Consider the following 14739-nt stretch of genomic DNA (forward strand, 5'->3'; position numbering starts at 1 on the left):
TAAAGCTGTGCACTTCCATTAGAATGGCCACAGTTAAAAGGATGGGAATTACAACATGTTAATGAGGATGTTAGTCAACAAGAACCCTGCCGAAATGGAATATGGCATAATCACTTAGAAGTTGTTGGGTTCTTTAAAAGTTAAATGTATCATCCAGACATCCATTCTAAGTATTTATACAAAAGAAATTGAAACATATGTCCATGCAATGACTTGTACACAAATATTTACATTAGCTTTGTGCACAATAACAGAACCTGGATACAATTCATAGCAGCGTTATGCACAATTAGCAGAAACTGGAAGGAATCCAGATGCTCCAACAGGTAATAGCTAAACAGTGGAATATTATTAGACAATCAAAAGAAACAAACTTCTAGCATACTAATAAATGAAGAAGAAGAAAAATAACTACTTCCAAGATTATTATGCTTAGTCCAAGAAGGGTGAAGTGAAGACTATGGTTGCATTTATATAAAAACCCCAGTTGCTATGATAAGGTTATGACAGAAAAGCCTTTCTGTGATTCAAACCAAAGGCACTGGGAACAATAGCCAGGGGTCAGAAAGAAACCTTGGTAGGGTTAGATAGATATAGTCTTTGTCTTACTGTGGCAATGATTTCAGACACATGCAAAGCTGTAGCTATTCAGGAAAGCAGTAAATCACCCACCAGCAATACTTCACTGAAGCTGATTTGAAAACAAATCGAAGCAACCAACTGTTGTGAATTCACAAACTAATCTCTGGAATTTGGGCTGAGTTTTCTTTCTAAATAACACAAATTTCCTCCCTAGGCTCATATAAGGAGAGATCTATCCCAAGTTTGTTTCCCCTTCCGTTCCCCTCTTCATCCTATGCCACCTAATATTCTAAGCTTCAAACAATGGTGACCAAAAAGATTGCTTCTAACTAATGGAGAATCCCCAGGTTTTGTTACAGCAGCAAACATCTGTATCTGGCTCTATGTGTTTCTTTTGTTTTGGGGGGGGTGTTTGTTTAATTGATTGATTGATTGATTTTTGTTTTCTCTCAAAGTAGCCTGAGATGGCTGATCTTCATTATCTACCTAAGTGGAGTTAGAAGCACATGGAGTAGTGAGGCACACCTCTTGTGTGTCTGGGAGGGCATGTCTATAAAGGATTGACCAAGACCAGAAGACCCACCCTAAATGTAGATTCCACCACTTCATGGACTAAGGCCCACAAGGAATGAAAGGGAAATGCCAGCAGAGGCTCAGTATTCCCCTTCACTCTGCTTTCTTCCCATGTTCAAGGTAAATAACCATGGATTGAACTCTCTGAAACAGTAAGCAAAATAAATCCGCACTCCTTTGTTTCTGTCAGTGACTTTATCACAATGATGCAGAAGTAACCAGTATATATCCTGTTTGTAAAAGAACTGTAGTGAGAAACAAACAATATACTTATTTGTGTTAACAAACTGTTCAGAAGAACAAGTACCTAGAACCATGTGACTGTGGTTGTTTGATTGATTGGTTGGTTTTTTTTTTCTTTTTTTTTTTTTTTTTTGAAAGAGAATTGCCACCATAGATCAGGTTGGTCTCCAGCATGCCGCCATAGCCCAGGGTGGCCTCCAGCATGCTATGTAGATGAGGCTGACCTAGAACTCCTCATCCCCCCATCTCAACCTCCTACATGCTGGTGCCCTAGGTATGTGTTACCATATTCATGTACTTACATTTAATGACTTTTCTTTTGGTGAGGAATCCTAATGCTGTAATTTCTCATGAACCTCAAGTCAGTCACAATAAATTTTTCTGATCACCCCAAAGGCCCTGCCAGCATCCAGAAACTTTTTTCTATTAATGTGATTTATATACCTAATGGTATTTTGACTAGTGTATGAGAAATACTGCTGTTTTTGAATTCTGCTGTTCTTACATCTCATCCGTATTGGCTGACTCAGAGGAAGGTCATCTCAGTGGAATTATGGGTCTTGCCGACCTCTGTTTCACACTGATGAGTACTAGGTTATTTATAAACTAAAGCCCTGGAAAATGTAAATGCTATTAAATACAATTCTAGAATATTTGATTCCTACTAGTTCTTCTCTCTTTAAAAAGTTTAATAAGAACATCCCCAGATAGTATTATCAAGTTTCTAGAAGTACTACAAGTCAGAAGCTGTCTCCATAGCTATAGGAAGGTAAAAATGTTTGCATTATATACCACATGCACACATACAACTCTGCTGTGAGCTCCTTGCATTATATGGATAATGTATGATCCAGAGATGCACAGAAAACATGAGAGGAAAATCCCAGATAGAAAATATATAAACACAGATCAAATTCTTAAGAAGATGTACTTTGAGCACATATGGAACTTATATGATGGTGCATGCCTATAATCCCAGCACTCATGGGGTACAAGCCAGAAGTTTAGGAGTTCAAGGCCAATACTGACTACTTAGTGAGTTTGTGATCAGCCTGGGCTTCATGAGAATCTGTCTCAGAAAAACAAAAACAAAACAGAACATAGAGAATAAGTTTAAGACTTTAAACTTGGATAAGACTGTTCATGAAGAAAAAGTAGACAGGAAGTCTGTGCCCAGAAATCTCAGAAGGTAATATGGCAGACTTTAGGCTACACGGAGAAAGTAAGTCAGTTGTCTATAAAGCCTTTATTATAATAGGAAGGCCAACCCTATGGTTTCCGTAAATGGCAAAGACATACTCCAAATATATAAGGAACAAAGTGAATGAGTCACAGACCAGTTGGCAAACTTAATGAGAGGATAGAGAAGTGAAGAAATGAAAAGAGAAAGGAACCTTTGGAAAGACAGGATAAATGAGCTCATGGGATGTGACCAAGCAGTCAGGATGTGTTGCACTGACTGACCCTTAGTGGCCTTTCACACAGGACTCCTGGCCATGTCAAGATGGATAGACTTGAGGACTTCTGTAAAGATGTCAAGCAACTCTATCTATTCCAGCTCTTTATGCTCAGGTTTCATTTGGAATCTTTTAAGTCTCTTTACAAAAGCATCTCTGGAATAGCCATTGAAAATGTTTCCATGTTCTCTGAATACTAGGGCAATTCAGTTTCCAGTTTTGAGTCTGCCTCTTCCTGGCTTCACAAGGCATGAAGGAAACCTCCTTTCAGTTCTGCATATCAGCGTGACTTCAGTAACCAGGCAGGGAGCCTAGTTTTGACATTCTCAAGGATCCGTGCTTATGACCAGAGGAAAGCTCCTCCCAAGAGAATTACTGAGAAACCCATGACCATATCCAATTGTCTACATTCATGTGCCACTAGTAGCAAGGACTAGCAGGCTTGCCCTGTGTCTGCTTGGTTTGTGATTATAGGAAATGCTAAGGATTCTGTGTAATTGGTGGTACCCTGTCCAGCTCTAAATTCACACAGAATTTGTTACAGTCAAGAGCTGGGGAACAACAGAAATACTGGGAGAAGCAAACAGATCCCCAGCCAGAGAATCATCAATGGGAATTTTCCCTTTTGAACTACATTAGATTTAAAAATACATTTCTCTGAGTAAAAGGTCACTTAAAATCACAGTCCTGGAAGGGTATGCTAAGTTTTTTAAATGCCGTAATAATGAAGCTGTCCTTTTGGGGTAACAAAGTTGAACTGTAAGCTCTTGGCCTCAGATTTTTAAATTTAAAGACCAAGAGCATAGTTTTTAGTATCTCTCTGTAATTATCGGTTCTATTCAAAAACATATTTCTTGCCGGGCAGTGGTGGCACACACCTTTGATCCCAGCACTTTCGAAGCAGAGGCAGGCAGATTTCTGAGTTCGAGGCCAGTCTGGTCTACAGAGTGAGTTCCAGGACAGCCAAGGCTACACAGAGAAACCCTGTCTCAAAAAAACAAACAAAACAACACAACATATTTCTCACAAGATCTTTGTACATCATTAACTGGGAAAATACAGACATGCGCTCGGGCACGTGTGCGCGCATGTGTGTATGTAAGATTTTTAAAGGCCTTGGCCCTCACTAATAGCTTATAAAACAAGTAGCTGAGACCTTGTGGATATTCCGACACTCATGTATTGTCTTAGTCAGGGTTTCTATTCCTGCACAAACATCATGACCAAGAAGCAAGTTGGGGAGGAAAGGGTTTATTCGGCTTACACTTCCATGCTGCTGTTCATCACCAAAGGAAGTCAGGACTGGAACTCAGACAGGTCAGGGAGCAGGAGCTGATGCAGAGGCCATGGAGGGATGTTCTTTACTGGCTTGCCTCCCCTGGCTTGCTCAGCCTACTCTCTTATAGAACCCAAGACTACCAGCCCAGGGATGGTCCCACCCACAAGGGGCCTTTCCCCCTTGATCACTAATTGAGAAAATGCCTTACAGTTGGATCTCATGGAGGCATTTCCTCAACTGAAGCTCCTTTCTCTGTGATAACTCCAGCTGTGTCAAGTTGACACAAAAATAGCCAGTACAATTGACCCCTTGTCAACTTGACACACAAACACATCACTAGTAAGCCTCAACCCTTACATTCTTATTCATCCCCAAGATCTAAATAACTTTAAAAGTCCCACAGTCTTTACATATTCTTAAAATTTCAATCTCTTTAAAATATAAAATCCAAAGTCTTTTTACAATTAAAAGTCTCTTAACTGTGGGCTCCACTAAAACAGTTTCTTCCTTCAAGAGGGAAAATATCAGGGCACAGTCACAATCAAAGCAAAAATCAATCTCCAACCGTCCAACGTCTGGGATCCAACTCACGATCTTCTGGGCTCCTCCAAGGGCTTGGGTCACTTCTCTAGCCATGCCCTTTGTAGCACACACGTCGTCCACTGGGCTCCAGATGCCTGTACTCCACTGCTGCTGCTGCTCTTGGTGGTCATCTCGTGGTACTGGCATCTCCAAAACACTGCGTGACCCCTTCAGTCCTGGGCCTTCAATTACAACTGGGGCTGCACCTTCACCAATGGCCTTCCATGGCCTCTAACAGTGCCGAGCCTGAGCTGCTGTGTGACCCCTTCATGCCTTCAAAACCAGTACCACCTGGGTGACCCTTACACATTACCAAGTCCCGCTGCAGAAGGAGTACAACCTTGCCTATCTCTGGAACACAGCCTCTTTGTGCTTTCAGAAAACACTTCCCAGAAGATGTCACCTCAACGATGCTGGTCTCTTCTTAATCACCGCTAATTTCTTAGCTCCAGCTAACCAGCATCAATAGTCCCAGTAATGCAAAGTTTTTGCTTTAGTAGTTCTGGTATCTTGTTAATCACAGCTGATTCTTCAGCCCCAGCTAACCAGAACTACAAAATCTTCACAATAAAAACAGCAATAGCCCTGAAGAGAGTCTTTAATTTTCCCTCTGAAATTTCACAAACCAGGCCTCCATCTTCTGCACTGTTCTCAGCATTATCTTCCAAGCTCCTACACAACATCTGACAGAGCTCTTAACAACAAATGGATCTTCAAGCCCAAAGTTCCAAAGTCCTTCCACAGTCCTCCCCAAAACATGGTCAGGTTGTCACAGGAATACCCCACTCTGCTGGTACCAATTTGTCTTAGTCAGGGTTTCTATTCCTGCACAAACATCATGACCAAGAAGCAAGTTGGGGAGGAAAGGGTTTATTCGGCTTACACTTCCATGCTGCTGTTCATCACCAAAGGAAGTCAGGACTGGAACTCAGACAGGTCAGGGAGCAGGAGCTGATGCAGAGGCCATGGAGGGATGTTCTTTACTGGCTTGCCTCCCCTGGCTTGCTCAGCCTACTCTCTTATAGAACCCAAGACTACCAGCCCAGGGATGGTCCCACCCACAAGGGGCCTTTCCCCCTTGATCACTAATTGAGAAAATGCCTTACAGTTGGATCTCATGGAGGCATTTCCTCAACTGAAGCTCCTTTCTCTGTGATAACTCCAGCTGTGTCAAGTTGACACAAAAATAGCCAGTACATGTATCAAGCTAAAGAATGGATACATCAGTATTTGCTCAAATTTCTTTCATTTCTGGGTGGTACTTTCTAAGTACACTTCCATTTCATTCTGATGTTGTCAAAAACATATGTACCATTTTCATCCAACAGTTATTGAATATATAATGAATGATGTTTAATTCTTAAGTACATGATCAAGTGACTTTCCTACCATAAAGTAACAAATTAAACAGTCTAAGTTCCCAGGAAACATTTTTTTAAAAAGCACATCTAGAAAGATAATCTTCACATAGAATATTTTTTTAAGTCTAATGTTCACCTTTACATCCTTTCTTCCACATTTTTCCCAGAGCTGACAGAAGTCCATCACTTTGATTTCATCATACTCTATGTCTCTCCCCAACCCTTCCCTTCCACTGGCTGCTGCAAGTCCTCGCTGTACCACATGGATTTCAAGAGCCAACACACAGCTCAAGAGTCTGATAGAGCCTGTGCTACAGTTTGAGTTTCCTCAGTTAGGATACGAATGCCCAGAGGTCATGTGTCCCCTCAAGCTGGCCCCTCTTCCATGGAAGAACCAAAGAAGTGTCTGCTCTCGTTTCCCAGGGGTTTCCTATCAGGCACTGCTTAACTACTATATATCCGGAGATTTGTGCTTTGCTGTTATATCATTCTCACCCAAAGGAGGATGGGAACTTTGATCACTCTTCCTGAGAATAATTAATGAGTGACCTACCACGTTTGGAATGTACAATTCTGTGAATTGCAAAGAATGTGCCGCCTCCCCTTGCCAGGGAGCAGCGGAAAGTAGGCAACTCACTCTTAAGAAAATATCTCTGATTGGCTATCTCTCTAATAATCACGAGCTCGGTTTTGGGTGTTAAGAACTGGTTTAAAATTCAATCCAAAGCAGAAATTCTATTTCAGTAGACAAACAAAGATACAGTCTGAGGCTAGGGTTGGGGGCAACCCTATCAACTATTTACAAAACGTCTACATATCTTCCCTTACAGGCATGGTCTTTGGCAATAATTCTCCTTCTCTTGATGATGTCCATGAGATTACATGACCCTGAATGAATCAGTGGCCTGAAAGAATAACTCAGTAAGTTATTTTGAGATTAAATAAATCCAAGATGTCAGACATATAGCAGTGTGTCTAGCATAACAAAGCTACCCACTAGTTTCTCTCCACTTGTGGCACTGTACATATTTAGTATGCCACTTAGAATTTCATATAAGCTTTGGGGGAAATGCATTTAAATATTTGTGTTTTGGGGAGTGCTGCGAAAGAGCTTCCATGTAACCCTGATGCACAATAAACAAGAGCATGTGAAGATCATGTGAAGATCAGGCCTAAGCTATCTCATAGGTCATGTGGCTAATTACGAATTCCCCACAAGCCAGCTCACTTTTCTACTTTTCCTGGTCACAGAAGCTAGGTGTTAAAGCAAGTATGAGGCTCACACCTGAATAGTCATTGGGATTGAGGGAAAATTAGTATTTCTATTATTCTTCTGTTGCTGGTACACATAAGAATCCAACCACACTGGGATAAGTCCTGGAAGGGATAAAAACACTCCATGAAACCATTCTATCAGCTTCTTTGACTTTTCTGTGTGCGTCCTCAGAAGGGTTGTGCCTTATTCTTGTGTGTTAGTGTGTTCACACATACATCTGCATGTGCAAGTGAAAGGACACCCTCAGGCATTATTCCTCAAGCACCAGGCACATTGCTTTTAAAATAGCATCTCTCACTGGCCTAGGATTCACATGGTAGACTCCCCTGGCTGGCCAACCAGTCCCAGGGATCACCGGTTTTCACCTTGCTAATGCTGGAATCCCGAGTGCATACCACCTTACTTGGCTATTTCACATGGGTACCGAGGTCTTTTTTTTTTTTTTTTGCTTGCTGAGCCAACATACTACCAACTGGGCCATCTTCCCAGCTTCTGTGCTCTATTCTGGATGAGGACTTTTCACATGGTTTTCTCTTTATGGCTAAACATTCTGACAAAGTGATAGCATAGTGAAGGGGCTATGTTAAGGTTGATGTGGATCTCTTTCTGGTTTTGGTGAGAGTCCAATGTACAGAGTCCTTTAGAAGAACTGCCCTCCCCGTCCCACCCCCAAAAGAAGGAAAAGGAAAAGAACTCTTCCTCACTCTTTTTTTTTTTTTTCAGTGGTGCACTAGGTAAGAATCAAACTTCATGTCTGGACTTCCCTTTTGAAATGGGAACACTGTGGTACAAAGTTCCAGAAGATTCTGCCAGAGCTCACAGAAGCTGCCTCCTACAGGAACAGGCAAAAACATTAAAAACCTTTGTTGGAGCCTCTCTCTGGCTTGGGTGTGGCCTTGTGACATGGCTCTACCTAATCCTTTCTAGGAGCCCAGCAGGAGAGGAATGCCCAGGGAAGACATCTCTTCCCCTCAGAAAAGAAAGGTCAACTACAAGAAGTATGTGTCTTTCTTTTATTCAAAGACATTTCTATGAATGCATAATCTAGCCATTTCAGAGCCAAAAAATGGCAAGGCTGAAAGCTGAAACCAATATCTTGAAGATGTCCCCACAGAGTGATAAGGGGAAACCCGGAGTCTTTTATGACTCCTTCGATGCTGATCTTCTGTTGAGTAAGCCCTGTACTTCCTTTCTCTTTGAGCTCCTTCAGCTGAGATCTCCCTGCAGTATGAAGCATTTCATGATGTAACATTTCCAGCCAGATGCTAAAAACAAGCTTCAGTCAAAACTGATAACGACAGGGGAGGGGAGAGAAGAATGATTGAAATACATACCTCTACCACTTGGTACTCTTTACTAAAATCCCCACCATCGATCAGGGCTACATCATTCTGTCTACAAATAAATATCAACTTCCTAACATTTCTAGCATTGTTATATATTGGGATATATTCATATAAACATTTTATTCACGATTTATCAAAAAAAAAATCCAAATTTAACTTAGACATCCAAGGTTACTCTTTGCTAAGCCTTGCCATTTGAGCACCTGCCCTATGCTAAGCTCTCAGGATTCAACCTTTCTTTCAAGGATCAAATCTCCTTCAAAGCCCCCTGTGATCCCACTATACAGACCTGGTGGAAATCCTCTGCCTCTGAGATTTTGATGAGATTCTGTCTCCTATGACCCAGGAAATTGGTGCCTGAGTAGATTAGGACTTTCCCAAAGGCAAAGCTGGGGCTCTTTCCCACAATCAGGCTTGTCCCAGTTCATGCTGTCTCCTGATCCTGGATCCTCTTTAAAGATAAAATGGGATTTCAAATTTTATTGTCAGGTTTGGTAAGAAAATGGGGGGGGGGTGCTTATAATATAAATAGTCTGATGATTAAGGATGTTGAACATTTTTTCAGGTGCTTCTCTGCCATTCGGTATTCCTCAGATGAGAATTCTTTGTTCAGTTCTGAGCCCCATTTTTTAATGGGGTTATTTGATTTTCTGGAGTCCACCTTCTTGAGTTCTGAGATTCCACCTCACACCAGTCAGAATGGCTAAGATCAAAAATTCAGGTGACAGCAGATGCTGGCGAGGATATGTAGAAAGAGGAACACTCCTCCATTGTTGGTAGGATTACAAGCTTGTACAACCACTCTGGAAATCAGTCTGGCGGTTCCTCAGAAAATTGGACATAGTACTACCGGAGGATCCAGCAATACCTCTCCTGGGCATATATCCAGAAGATGTCCCAACCGGTAAGAAGGACACATGCTCCACTATGTTCATAGCAGCCTTATTTATAATAGCCAGAAGCTGGAAAGAACCCAGATGAACCCAGAGGAATGGATATAGAAATTATGGTACATTTACACAATGGAGTACTACTCAGCTCTTAAAAAGAATGAATTTATGAAATTCCTAGCCAAATGGATGGACCTGGAGGGCATCATCTTGAGTGAGGTAACACAATCACAAAGGAACTCACACAATATGTATTCACTGATAAGTGGATATTAGCCCAAAACTTAGGATACCCAAGATATAAGATACAATTTGCTAAACGCATGAAACTCAAGAAGAATGAAGACCAAAGTGTGGACACTGTGCCTCTTCTTAGAATTGGGAACAAAACACCCATGGAAGGAGTTACAGAGACAAAGTTTGGAGCTGTGATGAAAGGATGGACCACCTAGAGACTGTCATATCCAGGGATCCATCCCATAATCAGCTTCCAAACGCTGACACCATTGCATACACTAGCAAGATTTTGCTGAAAGGACCCAGATATAGCTGTCTCTTGTGAAACTATGCTGGGGCCAAACAAACACAGAAGTGGATGCTCACAGTCAGCTAGTGGATGGATCACAGGGCTCCCAATGGAGAAGCTAGAGAAAGTAGCCAAGGAGCTAAAGGGATCTGCAACCCTATAGTTGGAACAACATGATGAACTAACCAGTACCCCGGAACTCTTGTCTCTAGCTGCATATGTATCGAAAGATGGCCTAGTTGGCCATCACTGGAAAGAGAGGCCCATTGGGCTTGCAAACTTTATATGCCCCAATACAGGGGAATGCCAGGGCCAAAAGAATGGGAATGGGTGGGTAGGGAAGTGGGGGGGGGGGGGGGCTATGGGGAACTTTTGGGATAGCATTGGAAATGTAATTGAGGAAAATACGTAATAAAAAAATAATAAATAAATAAAAATACTGTTAAAGCCAGAGCAGCATGCTCTCCTCTTTAATTTCCTCCTCTGAGCATGCTGGATCCTTCTGTGAGGGGCTGTGTACCATTCCCACCTCGGTGTGTGACAGAGGGAGGTACTAAAATATAGTGAACTGTAAATGTAAAATACATGAACATGCAGAAGGATTCCTTCTTTCCTCTTACACAGTAAAACTGTTGGAAGGGACAGAAAAGGCGTGTGAAGATAATAATAATAAAAATAATAATAATAATATAAATAGTCCAATTTCCAATTTTGTAAGGAAGAAAAGTCACAGTTTGGCCAGTTAATTTTATGTTGGAAGAACATTTTTGAATAAGAGAAGGAATGACCTCCCAAATCTTCTCCAAATTTATACATATAGTTAAAAAATATAGAAATATATTTAGTCTATATATGTGAGGTACCATATGTAGCTTATCACATATAGCTGGTTTGGAATAGAGTTCAAAGTTATATCATGGCTTGTTATGAATGAATCTTTTGAGGAAAGCCCCTCTCCTCTTGTTCTTATGACATAGCCTTTGTTAACATTCTGGCGCTGGCTAACAAATTCTCCACCTGTGATCAAAGTTTCACTTGACATTTTATGGTAACATGCTACTAAAGGACTTAAAGTGGACACCATAGAGTTTCCAACTAGCTTTCTCTAGAGGCTGCTACACATTTCCAGGTTAAAGAGTAGCCGTGGCAGAAGACACAGATTTTTATCTGTAGACACAGATTTTTATCTGTAAAGTTTTCCTTTTTACCTAAGACTCCCATCTTACAGTGTTGGTCCAAAGGTCTTTCTAACATTGAAGAAGACAGAGACTAAGTCAATCTCCATAAATAGTTTTCATGTAAAATGGACTTCCTTTCAGTCTTTCCTCGTGTTTATATTAAGCCAATTACCACAAACGAAATAAATTTTACTTTAAGAAAAATAATCCATGTATTTCTAGAGCATTGGATGATTTTTTTTAAAGAATAGTGCATGAGATTCCATATTCAATATCAATTGGATAAATTTAAATGATCTTAGGAATTTCTTTTAACAGAAAATGACTCAAAAGCCCAGCTCTTATATCTAAGCATCCTCATGTGTGAAAATCCAGGTAAGGTGTGCCAGGTCCCTCCAAAGCCCACCAAGCTTAGAGTCTACCTGGCTGTGTTGTCAGCGAATGATCCTTTTGTGAGAAGACACACATGGTATCAAATCACAGAATCACAAGAACAGCACTCTGCCTCAGTCTGCCCTCAGCTCAGTCAGGAAACGTGTGGAAAACTAAATTTTAAAATAATAACAATAAACAAACAGGATTTTAGACCCAGAGTGTTCACTTTTCCAACTCTTCAGATTTCTGAAGTCATTCTTTGTTCTCTCCAAGCTACCTGCAAACCTGTTCTCAAAGACAAGATTTGTCACCTGTTAGAAAAGATGTTATTTGATAGCACATACTTTGCTGGGCTGGGTTATTTTAAAAATATATATAATAATTCCATTGTATGCTATCCTTATCAGCACAGGAGAGACTCTTTTCTTACAGCAAGTACTTCTGGTTTGAAATCTTAGAACTGCAAAGTACACCCTTAATGCTTCCAGCTACCAGATGCTAGAGCCTGCCTTACCTGCCCAGGCATGTTGTCTGAATTGAGGTCACAGTTTGGCAAATAACATTCCACACATTTTTCTCTCCTACTGAATTAAAAGGGGCAGCTTGAGTTTCTCTGAATGCCATTGGTTAAGAAGTCTGACTCAGACACCAAGAGAGCTCTCCAGAGCCAGAATGGAGTGACTCACTACTCACATGACTGGTGGGAGGTAGGAAGCCATCTCTCCTACCATTCTGTACCCTGGCCACATTAGCCAGCATGAGTCAACACTTGAAACCTGAAGGTGAATGTTCTACTTGACCTTTGATTTTGGGAGAGTGGCATGACTTCAAATGCTGTCTGTTTATTAATTAACAGAGAGGACTGAATTCCACAATCTGGGAAGTAACGTTTGAAACTATTTTTTTTAATTTAATTTTTTTTAACCTATTCACTTTACATCCTGATCACTGCCCACCTCTGATCAGCCCCTTCCACAATCCTTCCACCATCCCCTACTCCTCTAAGTGGATACTGCCCCCCATAACCCCCTACACCTGGCATTTTTAGTCTCTGAAGGGCTAGACACAATCTCTCTCACTGTACCTAGACAAGACAGCCTAGCTAGTAAAACATATCCCACCCACTGACAGGCAACAGCTTTTGGGAGAGCCCCTGCTCCAGTTGCTACACATGTGCAAGAAGGCCTAGGTTCAGCCTATGTATGCTCTCTGGTTGGTAGTTCAGTCTCTGGGAACCCCAAAGCCCAGGTTAGTTGACTCTGTCAGTCTTCCTGTGAATACCCCTTGGGGCCCACAATCCTTTCTACTTGAAACCAAAATTTTAACAGAGGAAAACTTTCCTAATTCTCTTATATAGCCTGACTTGTTTGAGTTTTTCTTTACTTTGGATGAGATTAAGATATGTTATGGCTTGAGGTTTTGGTTTTTTTTCCTTGTTCTTTCCCAAGACTTACTGGCCATTTGAAAGTCATTTTTTTTTCTTTATCAGGCACATATTTAGAAAAATCATTAAATAATTACTAATGGAAAGTCTATTTCACACTTGTGAAGCGATTCCTTTGAAAGCTATTGTGCTGTAAATCATTTCAAACCTGTGATAACCAGAATCTAAAAAGAATGACTGTGTGAGGAGCTCACCTAGGTACTGTCTTTCTCAAGAAAATAAATGATAATATCATTCTTTCATATACAGATGTTTGACTTACATGGAAGATTCTCCTATTAAGACTATTATGAGTTCAAAGATGCAAGTAACACTTCAACCATGCATTCTTAGGAAAGCAACACAGTTCATGGTGGAATATTAATAGCTTACCCTCAGGATAGCATGGCTGACTGTAGCTCACTGCTATTGTCCAAGACAAGGGTATCAAAGAATATATTACAAGCCCAGGAAAAGGTCAAAATTCAAAGTATAATTTCCCTGAATGACTAATCCCTTTAGCATGACCATAAAGCACAAAACCTTAAGTTGAACCATATGTTGAACCATTAATACCATAGGAATGAGCAAAACTGAAGGAAATAGGTAGAGAAATGTTAGGATAAATTATGTTATTAGAAGGAAAATAGAACTGGTTGAAAACTGTTGAAGGTGGGTAAGCACTGCCCTCATGAAACCATCAGCATGTCTGGGGTCCAGGATGAGTTAGTTTATGTCATAAGAATCAATAGCAAATGAGTTTATTCTTACTTCCTAAATTGTATGCAAGTATTTTTGCCTCCAACAGTCATCCCCAAAAGACGACCGAATAAGAAAACTGTCATTTAAACCCAAAATGATTTCGTCATTGGCATCCCACCCAACCTCCTTTCAAAGCCACGCTTAATCCTGCTTCTTGACATGTGCATTTAAGTTCTCCTGGAATCACTTATGAAGATGTTGTGTAATTCAGTTTGGTAAAAAGGATGTTTAGTTATTTATGTAAAACATGATTGACATTTTATTGTAAGACCTTGTTCTTTTGCTAGAGTTCCACACTTTCCATGCTTTCAGGAGGGAATGCTTTTCAAGGCTGTCCTTAAATAGGTTTTTTTGTTGTTGTTGTTGCTTCCTTTTAGCATAATTGTTACACTTGTTGCTACATTTAACATGTACCCAAACAAATGGGATTAGCAACTTTCTCGATGGTGTTCTTTTCAGTGATGGCCATTCACTAACATCTTTCTTTAGTTAACTAGTATTTAACTGGTGACTAAATATCCAGTTAAAATAATTCTGATAGGCTCATAATGCCATCTAGTGGACAATCTTTAAAATACCACCCCCTGCCCCCCACCCCCAGCCATTTTAATTTTCTAACCATCAATACGGTCTTTAATGTCTTTAATCTGGACAATGGCTTCGTTTAGAAGGATGGGTTAGGACCCCTAAACTCTCTGACAAGTCTATGTAGCATTTCTAACATTGATACCATCCTAAGGGAAAGAAACACACAGCATCAAGTACTTCTGGTTCCTCATCTGTTCAATGGTGTCACCAATGCTGTTAGAATCCAGGATATCTGTACAAAGTAGGAATCCAGGGTGCAATGTTCGTGTTTGTTGGTTCTCTGATCACCATGGTTTTA

At 40.7% G+C, this 14739-nt stretch overlaps 1 long non-coding RNA gene across 1 annotated transcript; it reads right to left on the reverse strand.

Annotated features, from left to right (window-relative positions):
- Window positions 1–8148: 8148 nt before the first annotated feature.
- On the reverse strand, window positions 8149–12352 carry LOC110300793 (uncharacterized). The gene is made up of 3 exons (XR_002378630.3): window positions 12183–12352; window positions 8989–9150; window positions 8149–8641 (listed from the first exon to the last, which is right to left on the reverse strand). It is a non-coding gene; the product is annotated as an uncharacterized LOC110300793 (long non-coding RNA).
- Window positions 12353–14739: the final 2387 nt, after the last annotated feature.

This window comes from Mus caroli, unplaced genomic scaffold (genome assembly GCF_978045245.1).
Source record: "Mus caroli unplaced genomic scaffold, Mus_caroli_1 scaffold_10, whole genome shotgun sequence".
Classification (NCBI taxonomy): domain Eukaryota; kingdom Metazoa; phylum Chordata; class Mammalia; order Rodentia; family Muridae; genus Mus; species Mus caroli.